A 12,411-nucleotide genomic window follows, 5' to 3' on the forward strand; every position below is an offset into this window, starting at 1 on the left:
ATATTTGAAACCTATTCATACAAAAAGGCTGACATAGATGTTATGGGTCAATTTTTTTTATTGTCCATCTCTTCATTCCGTAAAGGAGCCGAATGAAACAAAAGTTTCACGTTCAGTTTTGAATTAGAGACGTTAAATCAAAATGATGAATCAACGTCGACTATAACCCTTAGCCTTCCAAGCTAACGATGCGGGTTCGATTCCCGCTACCCGCTTCTATTTTATTCTATTTAAATCTATCTTTTTTCTTCGAGAATGAATCTAGAATTCTTAAAGAATTTGTCAATTCTTCATTTTCATTTCTTAATTTAGTTTTAGTTATATATATTCAATTATATTCAATTGATTTTTCTTTTTTATTTTTTTTTTCTTTTATTCTAAATATTTGATTTATTTTATTTTTATAATTTCTAGAATTCTTTATATTTGTTTGATTCTTTAATCTTTTTAATAAGGTTTAGTTAAAAAGGTTAAAGAATCAAATATAAAATAGAAGCGTCCATTGTCTAATGGATAGGACAGAGGTCTTCTAAACCTTAGGTATAGGTTCAAATCCTATTGGACGCAAGTTGTTTGCATATCTAATTTCAACCTTGTCCTTCTATTTTTTTTGATTTATTACATTTTGATTCGAATTCATTATATATAATATTCAAATGAAATAAAAACATATTAAAAGATACTAATTATAAAAATTGGAAAATTGAATTACAAAATTATTTAATGATTCATCAATTTTTTTCTACTTGTTCCTGGAATAAAAAGAGTTCCATCTGTTCTTTAATAGCGTCCTTTAAAAGGGCTTCTGCTTCCCCAGTGAATGTCTTGGTAGAAGATATGATTTCTTTGAATTGAGGTTTATTCGTCTTTAAGTAAGCACGTAACTCAACAAGAAATTTCCTTACCTGTCCAATTTCTAATGAATCAAGATAACCATTCGTTCCGGTATAAATAGTTACTATCTGTTCTTCCACAGTAAGAGGAGCTGATTGGGATTGTTTAAGCAACTCGCGCAATCGTTGACCTCTTGCTAATTGATTTTGAGTAGCTTTATCTAGATCAGAAGCGAATTGTGCAAAAGCTTCTAATTCTGCGAATTGTGCTAATTCCAATTTTAATTTACCAGCTACTTGTTTCATGGCTTTGATTTGAGCCGCCGATCCAACTCTGGAAACTGAAATACCAACATTAATAGCGGGTCTTATTCCAGCATTGAATAGATCGGCCGATAAGAATATTTGGCCATCTGTAATGGAAATTACATTCGTAGGAATATAAGCTGAAACATCTCCCGATTGAGTTTCAACTATTGGTAAAGCAGTCATACTTCCTTCGCCTAACTGAGAACTTAATTTAGCGGCTCTTTCCAAAAGACGCGAATGTAAATAAAAAACATCCCCTGGATAAGCTTCGCGACCTGGTGGTCTTCGTAATAGAAGAGACATTTGCCGATAAGCCTGTGCTTGTTTGGAGAGATCGTCATAAATGATTAAAGTGTGACGTTCACGGTACATAAAATATTCAGCCAGAGCTGCTCCTGTATAAGGCGCGAGGTATTGTAATGTAGCTGGAGAATCCGCTGTTTCAGCTACTACAATAGTGTATTCCATTGCTCCTCTTTCTTGTAAGGTAGTCACCACTTGAGCCACAGAAGATGCTTTTTGACCAACAGCTACATAAACACATATTACATTTTGTCCCTGTTGATTGAGAATTGTATCTGTGGCTACTGCTGTTTTACCTGTTTGTCTATCTCCAATAATTAATTCTCGCTGGCCCCGTCCTATGGGGATCATCGAATCAATAGCAATAAGTCCTGTTTGGAGAGGCTCATATACCGAACGTCTTGAAATAATACCGGGAGCGGGAGATTCTATTAATCGAGATTCCGAAGCTGAAATTTCTCCTCGACCGTCAATTGGTTTAGCCAGGGCATTTATAACACGACTCAAATAAGCTTCACTTACAGGTATCTGAGCAATTCTTCCTGTTGCTTTTACTGAACTTCCCTCTTGTATCAGCAAACCATCACCCATTAATACAACACCAACATTTTTTGATTCCAAATTCAAAGCAATGCCTATAGTACCTTCTTCAAATTCCACCAATTCACCCGCCATTACTTCATCAAGACCATAAATACGAGCAATACCATCGCCTACTTGAAGTACGGTACCAGTATTTACAATTTTTACTTCTGTATTATATTGCTCAATGCGTTCACGGATAATTTTACTAATTTCATCTGCACGAATGGTTACCATGAAAATATCTTAAATTTATTTTTTATAAGAAAAAAATGATGCCTATACTCTATTGTATAATAGAAAGCCTAATCAGTTATTTTTTTATTTCATCATCCCAAACATGCCAATATTAGCACTAACAGTACGTAAATGTAACTCGTTGTTCAAGCAACTATTTAGAGTTCCTAGAGCTCCCTGTAAGGCTTGTTGTAAAACCCGCTGTCGAACTTGATTAATAACTCTTTGTTGTTCAAAATCAATAGCTTCGTTTTTGTAATTTTCTAATTGTTCCAAAGTCGTATAAATTGAATTAATTAAATTCAATTTTTCTCGTTTGATCTCAGAATAGCCATTCACCCGAAACAGATCTGCTTCTGTTTCAACTTTCCTTAAGCGGGCCTGGGCTTTTTCGAGCTGTTCAATGGCGTTTTCCTGTAATTCTTCTGAGTTTCGAATAGTTCTCCAGATTTTCTGTTTTCGATTATCTAATAAATCACGTAATGAAAGTAGACTCTCTTTCCATCCATTTCAAAATGTCTATGATCTCTTCCCGAACCAAACATGAATCTTTCGATTCATTTGGCTCTCACACTCAATTACTTATCGGAAATTTACCAATTTTTTATGTAATGAGCCTATCCTCTCTTCTCTATTCAAAGTGAAAACAATTACCAATATAAGACTAGAATATTCGGAGGACTCTTTTGACCAAACAAATATATGTCAACAAAGTTGTTTTTTTATTCAAATCCAAAGACTTCTTTTGAATTTATACATAGGTCATCCATCGATTACGCATCGTACAAAGGGGAGGTTTAAATTCACCCGTTTTTTATTTCTCGCCATAAATAGGATTCAAGCCATTTTTTTTATCGACATGAGTGTTTTATATCGAAAAAAAATCGAATAATTTTTTTGAAACCGTTTCCTTTCTGTATTAATATAGCGGTAGAAAGAGTACTACACTGCGTATAGACTTCAAACTCTTTTTAACCATGGTAATAGTCCAAAATTTTTGGTAAATAGAGAATCAAAGTGGATTACCAATAAAGCGCGAAATGCTATGGTTCTTTAAGATTTTTCTTAATTTATTCAAAAAAGAAAATGAATTCAGAAGTAATTCGCGGGATTCTGCACATTTTCTTAATTCTAACTAAACTAAAAAGTGCAGTTTGGTTAAATCCAATTTATTCTTTGAAATAAACAACTCGCACACACTCCCTTTCCAAAAAAAACCAGTAGACCTAACACTACACTAAGATTTATTGGATTTGTTGCTAAAATATCGGTATTAAACACGAAACTTCCGGCGGATGGCCAGGAGCCCAAACAAAGGAAAGAATCGGTTATATTTTTCATATGATCTCATCTCCTCTTATGAATAGACTAATTATCTTTCTAATATTCCTATTAGATAGATAATATAATAATCTAATTGGAATATATAATTATAGAATTTGATATAATTTGGATTGGTCAATCAATTGGAAGATTCCCTAAAAGAATGATACTTCTTAGAATTAGATACCAGTTCTTTTATCAATTGCAAAATCTATCTAGTTTGAACACTTTCAAAAAATTATCTTAAAAGAAATAAAATAAAAGAGGGGTTCATTGGACTAAACAAAAAGAAGAAAGAGGGTGAATAAGTATGTGAATACCTTTCAATTAGTCCTTCTCCTGTGTTCTTATCCGAACAGATAAAGAATTGTAGGAGTGAATTATTAATATAATTCGAAAAAGGAAGTCCACATATGTATTTTTATCTTTTTAGGATTAAACAAAAGGATTAGCAAATAAAAGTGCTAATGCTACAACCAGCCCGTAAATTGTTAAAGCTTCCATAAAAGCCAGACTAAGTAATAAAGTACCACCGTATTTTTCCCTCTGCCTCTGGTTGTCGTGCAATCCCCTCTACAGCTTGCCCTGCGGCAGTGCCTTGACCAACCCCAGGTCCAATAGAAGCAAGCCCTACGGCCAATCCAGCAGCAATAACAGAAGCGGCAGAAATAATTGGATTCATGAGAATTTCCTCGTAACCTACATATAAAAGAAAGAAATAGTTAATGATATAATCGACTAATAAATTCTGACTTCATTTTTCAATTACCAAGACTTTTTCAGTTAAAGTAATTAATAAAAATAAGAATTAAAAATTGAAAATAATAGTTATTAAACGAATTACTTCGAGATTTCTTTTTTCGTCTCGAACTACATAGTTTTGGGGGTGAATCTGTATAATCTTTGTTCTTCTCTTACCTTAATTTTGGAATCATTCTTTGAATTCTTCGTTTTTTTATACAATTTCTTTAGTTTTTTAATTTTCAATTCACAATTAGAGCTGAAACGCAAGGACTTTGCTTTTCTATCCCTATAGAAATTGACAGTAATAGCGAGGCCTTTTTTATATAGAAAAGATTAGTTATTTCAGATATATGGTTAGTTCATATAAAACTAGTTCATCTATAATATCATATCACATATACATAGGTTTCTTCTATGCTGTAAACTAATTTTCTTTGTGTTTTAGATTCAATCGAAATTGAAATTCATTCTTTGAAACCTAAAAAACCTTGACTGATCCCCTCACTTCTATTTTTTTTATCATGTTTTTTTTTAAGCTCCCCTTCCCTCTTTTCTTATTCTCTTATCCCATATGGATACAATCAATCTAAATAAATTCATTCGATTTCATTAATGTTTCAAAGAAATATAGGAAATTGGGTGATCTAAATGTTTTTAATTATCTTTTGATCAATTGTTGAATTAAATGTGAATCAAACGAGAATCTACTAACATTCTATATAGTATCTTTTTATCACACATTGTAAACGTAAATATCATACAGAATTCTAATTCTAGCTATTCATTTTTTTTGAATATCCAAACTAATATATACTAATCGAATAGATCTATCTATATCTATCTATATATCTATAGATAGATGTTTATTTTGTAGATTCTATTGAGCCACAATATATGTGTGGCAAGCTAAACAAAAAAGACTATTTTTGAGAAAACTAGTCAATGATGGCCTTCAATGGATTCACCTATATAAGCCGCAGCTAAAGTAGCAAAAATGAGAGCTTGAATACCGCTTGTGAATAATCCAAGGAACATGACAGGTATAGGAACTACTAAAGGTACTAAAGAAACAAGAACAACAACTACTAATTCATCAGCTAATATATTTCCGAAAAGTCGAAAACTAAGGGATAAGGGTTTTGTGAAATCTTCTAATATGTTAATCGGTAAAAGGATTGGAGTTGGTTGGATGTATTTACTAAAATAAGCTAATCCTTTTTTTGAAAGACCCGCATAGAAATATGCAACTGATGTAAGTAAAGCTAATGCAACGGTAGTATTTATATCATTTGTGGGTGCAGCTAACTCCCCATGAGGTAATTGGATGATTTTCCAAGGTAAAAGAGCCCCTGACCAATTAGAAACAAAAATAAATAGAAACAAAGTTCCAATAAAAGGAACCCACGGACCATATTCTTCTCCAATCTGAGTTTTGCTCACGTCTCGAATGAATTCAAGAACATATTCAAATAAATTCTGACCGAAAGTGGGAATGGTTTGCAGATTTCGAATAACTAGAATGGCTGAAACCAATAAGATAGCAATTACAACCCAAGAAGTAATAAGTACTTGGGCATGTACTAGGAAACCCCCTATTTGCCAATAGAAATGTTGACCTACTTCCACAGCAGATATATCGTATAATCTTTTTAATGTGTTGATAGAGCATAATAAAACATTCATATTGTCCTGTCCTCTAAAAAAAGAAGTTGAAAAAAGGGAATTATTTTTATTCAAACATCTCCTTTCCCTTTTGATTTGTCTACTTTCATTTTTGATTTTGAATACCGATACTAATTACATAAAATTTTTGTTTGTTTTCTATTTTCATTTTTGTGCAATTTCTTACTAGTATAGTAAGCGATTCCATAAATCTATGAACCCCTCGAAGCAAATTCAAGAATTTTTTATCTTATTATTAATCAAGAATTTCGTATATATCTAGACCGACCCTCACAAATTGCAAAAACTAATTTGTTAAGAATTAATCGAATTGAGGCTATAGCATCATCATTAGCTGGAATTGAAATATCAGCGAGGTCCGGGTCACTATTTGTATCAATTAAACAAATTGTTGGAATTTCCAAAGTTATACATTCTCGAAGAGCCGTATATTCTTCTTGTTGATCGACGATTATTACAATATCTGGTAAGCCCTTCATATATTTAATGCCGCCAAGATATGTTTCCAATTGAGCTAATTGTCTCTTCAATATAGCGGCATCTTTTTTTGGAAAACTATGAAATCTCCCCGTCTTTTGTTGCATTCTCAAGTCCCTGAACTTTTGAAGTCGTGTTTTTGTAGTATACCAATTCGTTAACATACCGCCGAGCCATTTTTTATTAACATAATGACACCGAGCTCTTATTGCAGCCCGCGCTACTGAATCAGCTGCTTTTTTTTTTGTACCAACAATTAAGAATTGTTTTCCCCCACTTGCTGCATCAAAAACTAAATCACAAGATTCTGATAAAAACCGAGCAGTTCTAATAAGATTTGTAATATGAATACCCTTACGCTTTGCAGAAATATAAGGTGACATTTTAGGATTCCATTTTCTAGTACCGTGGCCAAAATGAACACCAGCTTCCATCATCTCTTCCAAAATTATGTTCCAATATCTTTTTGTCATTTATAATTATCCCCACACTTTTCTTTCATTTCCAAATAGAAATTAGATCAATTTTTTGAAATGAAAGAAAGAGACCCAGTATACTGAAATAGAAAAAAATAAGTGTTCCGAAGGAACCTTCTCTTCTACTGAAAATTTGCCGTTGATAAAAAAAAGATCGGGCCATTTTTTCTATTTCATTGAATATGATTCGTTTATTTATTATGTTTCTTTTATTATACAAAATATATACAAAATAAAGTGACCGGAGATGAATACGACCTTAAGAATCATTATTTTAGGAATTCTTAAATCCTAGATTATTTTGATGTATCACATAAATTCTTTTTTTTGTTTCCGGGGTAATCTTGTTATATTGCCTTTGCTTTGAACGGTATATTATTCTTTTGAATCCAGTACCAACTGGCATCATTCCCCCTAAAACAACGTTCTCTTTCAGACCTTTCAACCAATCTATGCGACCCCGGAGAGCGGCTTTTGATAAAACTCTAGCAGTTTCTTGAAAACTTGCTTCAGATATGAAACTTTGAGTATTCAAAGATGTTTTTGTTATCCCCAATAATAGAACTCGATAGCAGATCGACTCTTCTAAGGAACGCCCAGCTCGTTCGGCCCGCAACAATCCAATTAGTTCGCCAGGCAAAAAAACATTAGACATTCCATCTTCTGAAACCAATACTTTTGATGTTATTTGACGCACAATAATTTCTATATGTCTATTATGAATGTGAACTCCCTGGGATCGATAAACTTTTTGAATTTGATTAACCAAAGAAATACGACTTTGCGCTATAGTTAGCTCAGCACTAATGAAGAATCCCCAAGGAATGCCAAGAATTCTTGTTATACGCCCATTCCAAGTATCCACTCTCTTTTCTAGGTTTATGGATATTGAATCAATCGAACGAACTTCCAATACCTGTTCTACTTTTGGAAGACCTTGTGTTATATCACCTGATCTCGATTTTTGATATATAAATGTAACTAATATATCTCCTTCAGAAAGTATTTCTCCATAATGACCATGAACAGTTGTTCCAGGAGTCGCCAAATAAGGGTTAGCCGATCTTATTCCTACAGAATCCATTTGAACAGTTAGAATTTGACCCGATTTAAGGTGTGGTTCATTTTTCGTTTGAACTATACATACATTTTCGCAAATAAATTGACCAAGACTTATTATGGGAAACGTTTTTTTTTCACAATAATTATGATGGAAAAAATGCCAATTCAAATAGAATGGATTTAAAAGGATGTTACTAGATAGATCAGATTTATAAATGATCTCGTTTTCGTCTATTAAATAATATTTTAATACTTGAAAAGTTTCTTTTAATTTGTCAAGTTGCCCGTTTTTATTTATCGAGATCTGATTATTAGTAATTAAAAGGTAAAAATAAAAATGGGCAACTTGAAGGGCTATTCCTAAAGGACCTAACGAATTTTGAATTGGAATCAGAGGATCTCTTTGAATTGGATTTATTTCTTCTTTTATCCCATTGTAATATTTTCCATCGTGGAATGATCGTATTTGAAAACAATTCGATGATGACAAAATTATTAAAGATCGGCATTTCTCATTTCTATTCAACAACATATGAATAGTTCCATGATTTTGACTAAGTGATTGTTGAACTTTTTCCCTCGGATCTATAAAAAAAAATGGATTGATGTTGGTCCAGTCCGACTCATTATCCAAGATAAATCTTGAACCGAGCGGATCTTTCCTTTTTCTTATATATGAAATATGGGATTTTCCTAAGTCCATTTTTAAGAAATATCTAACCAAACCTTTTATACTTAGTTCAACAAAAGAAGCATGCCCTTTTTCGATAGAAGACAATTTTTTGTCTTGATCCCAATTTAAGACTAAACAAGTCCGAACTAATTGAATACTTGTATTAGAATTAGAAATTCCCCGAATTGATTTTCCATTTCCAGAAAGAATATAATGAATAATTTGAAGTTCCAAATTATCTCTTTCTTGTAACATATCTTGGGAAAAAAATTGGATTAAATTGATCCTATCTTCTATTTCATATAAAATGACCGGTCGAACCAAAACAAAATACTTTTTTTTCATAATTGTGATCCATTGAGCATAGATCCAATTTTTCATTTTTTTTTTTGATCCTTTTGAATTTTTTTTTACCGTTCTCGGTGGTATCAACATGGCACTGTGCCGGGATATCTTATCCATTTCTCCGGGAAAATAGATATTCCCGGAAAATATTTTTAATTGAATCTTTTTTTTTTTCTTCTCCAATCGAACCAACCCGCTTACTTGACTTCTTATATTTACAGTGATTGGTGTATCTACTTCAATAATACTATTGTTCCGTACCATTATGGAAGAAAATTCTGGTAAAATATACACTTCTTCGGGAATGAAAAAAAATTGATCTACTTTAATTTGGTATTTTGTCTTAAATTCTTGAATTCCTGGATACTCGATTAAAAAATCCTCTTTTTTAAAAATGTAATTTATATCAATAGTCCTATATTTAGTAATACCCGAGCTCTGTGTTCGGTATTGAGGATCATCGAAATAAGCAAAAATACTATTTCTACGAAAAATACCATGGATTGGTATTTCAATCGAGATACTGGAATCTAACATTAGTGCTTTGTCTCGTTCTTGAATCGATTGGAATTGAAATGGAATAATGAATCGATTTCTCCGCCTCTTTGCTAATAAATCCGTAGTATCGTGAAAAATAGCAGGATGTGTAAAATGACAATGATCTTTACATAGGATTTGATTATTTTTTGAATAATCTGAAATCCTTCTTTCTTTTTTTTCAGAAGGAGTGAAACGAAACAAATTATGTCTTACTTTATTATTACTTGCTAAATGGTTACAAATATCTCTTTCTCCTGTAGAAAGATAATGAATGTTCAATTGATCTTGATCTTTTCGGGTTGAAAAAGAGACTGAAGCGGATCTGTCTGATTTTCCTGATAAAATCCATAAATGACTTGTTTTTGGTAAGATATGGACATTACTATATTTAAATTCTGATGCATGATACACATCCGTACTCCAATGCATTTCTCCTTCTAAGTCAGAATAAACATGTTTTCGAACTTTTTCTTTTAAATTAAAAGTATATGTTCCTGCGAGAATCTCGGCAATCACTTGTTCTGATTTTACATATTGATTATTTTGAACTAATAGAAAACTTTTTGGTGGAATAGTCACATTATGTATAATGTCACCATTTTCAATACTAACATACAAGTCTATATAACATAGAAAAGCAGGATGCCCGTGACGTGTACGTGTAGGATGAACCAAATCCTCATTGAATTTAATTTTTCCATTATAAGGTGCTCGCACCTGTTCGGCAGTCCCCCCTGTGAATACTCCGCCAGTATGAAAAGTTCTTAATGTTAATTGAGTGCCCGGTTCTCCAATGGATTGGCCCGCAATAATACCTACAGCTTCTCCTAATTCCACCAAGTGACCTTGAGTAGGACTTTGACCATAACACAATCGACAGATCCAAGATGTATTCCTACAGGTAAAAGGAGTTCGTATAGATATTGGTTGTGTTTGAAAGGTTTTCAATCGATTGAAAAGTCCAATTCCAATATCTTGATTTCTAATGGCAATGCATCGTGAACCTCTGTATATATCGTCTGCTAATACACGACCAATTAATGTTTGTGTCCAACTACTTTCCGGCATCGTTTCATTCTGGGTATTTACTGAAATTCCTCGAATGGTACCACAATCTGTTCGACGTATAACAATATGTTGAACCACTTCAACAAGTCTACGTGTAAGATATCCAGCATCTGATGTTCGTACAGCAGTATCTACAACCCCTTTACGAGCTCCGTAGCAAGAAATTATATATTCTGTTAAAGATAGCCCTTCGCGTAAATTGCTTTGAATAGGTAAATCAATCATTTGTCCTTGTGGATCCGACATTAATCCTCTCATACCTACTAATTGGTGTACTTGAGATGCATTTCCTCTAGCTCCCGAAAAGGACATTATATGGACTGGATTAAAAGGATCGGTCATTCTAAAATTAGGATTCATTTCTTGTCGAAAATATTCACTTGTAGCATACCATATCTCAATGGATTGGCGTAATTTTTCTACTGCATGTACATTTCCATAATGATGCTGTTTTTCCAAAATCAAATTTTGGTGTTCAGCATCTCGGACTAGCCATCCTTTCGAAGGTATTGTTAAAAGGTCATCAATTCCTAATGAAATGGATGTAGCCGTAGCTTGGCGGAATCCCAGAGTCTTGACTTGATCCAGGATATGTGATGTATATGCCATTCCGAAGTGATCTATTAATCTGCTAATAAGTCGTTTAATGGCAGTTCCACCTATCACTTTATTGTGAAACATTAGATTGGTCCGTTCTGCCATAAGTACCTCCCTATTCCACTCAGTGGGATTCATTCAGTTCAACAATGGATTTGAGTCAATGATTGAAAAACTGCCTTTTCTTTATCTTAATTTGTGTAGAAATTGAGAAATTAAAAAACTAAGATCCTTGTTAAATGTTAAATCATGAAGATTTGAATTTACACCAGTATCATAAATTTGTTTATCTTAGATACAACCATCTATATGATTAGATACCATATGAATAGGCTCGGCAAAAACCTTGTACAGCTTCTTCGATTTCTCGATAAAAAGAAATATGACCTACGTTGGTTCGAATGTAAATAGAACGAATTTGTTTTTTTGTACTTCTTACTACTAGATAATGCCCATAAATTTCATGATAGGTGCCTAAAGATTCATAGTGAACTTCGATAGGAACTTCTCTTGACGAAATAATGCGTAGATCTAGTCGCCACCGGAGCCACAAAGGACTATCGAAGGTTATTCTTTTCTGTTGATAAGCTCCAATTGCATCATAGGAATTCCAAAAAAAAGGTTCTTTTTTTTTCGTATACTTATAGTTTTTTTGGGGAATTCTTTCATTTTTCAAATTTCTGCAATTACGTGGATTATACCTATTTGAAGAAATACCCCGACGATTCCCATTCGTTAATATGTAAAGTCCAATAAGCATATCTTGAGTTGGTACAGAAATTGGATCCGCGATAGCTGGAGACAAGAGGTTTGTATGAGAAAACATAAGTAAACGTGCTTCTGCTTGAGCTTCTAAGGATAAAGGCACATGAACAGCCATTTGATCGCCATCAAAGTCTGCATTGAATCCCTTACAAACTAATGGATGCAAACAAATAGCACGCCCCTCTACTAAAATGGGTTGGAATGCCTGTATACCTAATCTATGCAGAGTAGGTGCTCTATTTAGCAATACGGGATGTCCCTGCATAACTTCTTGAAGTATTTCCCATACAATCGGTTCTTTTTGCCGAATTTTACTCTTAGCAATTCCTATGTTGGAAGCAAAATGTTTTCGAATTAGATCACGAATTAGAAATGTCTGGAAAAGTTCTATTGC

The 12,411-nt window shown here is 33.1% G+C and overlaps 1 non-coding gene across 1 annotated transcript; it reads left to right on the forward strand.

Annotated features, from left to right (window-relative positions):
• The first annotated feature begins 495 nt into the window (after positions 1–495).
• Positions 496–567, forward strand: TRNAR-UCU (transfer RNA arginine (anticodon UCU)). Its single transcript has one exon. It is a non-coding gene; the product is annotated as a tRNA-Arg (tRNA).
• Positions 568–12,411: the final 11,844 nt, after the last annotated feature.

Source organism: Vigna unguiculata, unplaced genomic scaffold (genome assembly GCF_037176805.1).
Source record: "Vigna unguiculata cultivar grain cowpea cultivar isolate G323 ecotype 2 unplaced genomic scaffold, ASM3717680v1 ptg000133l, whole genome shotgun sequence".
NCBI lineage: Eukaryota > Viridiplantae > Streptophyta > Magnoliopsida > Fabales > Fabaceae > Vigna > Vigna unguiculata.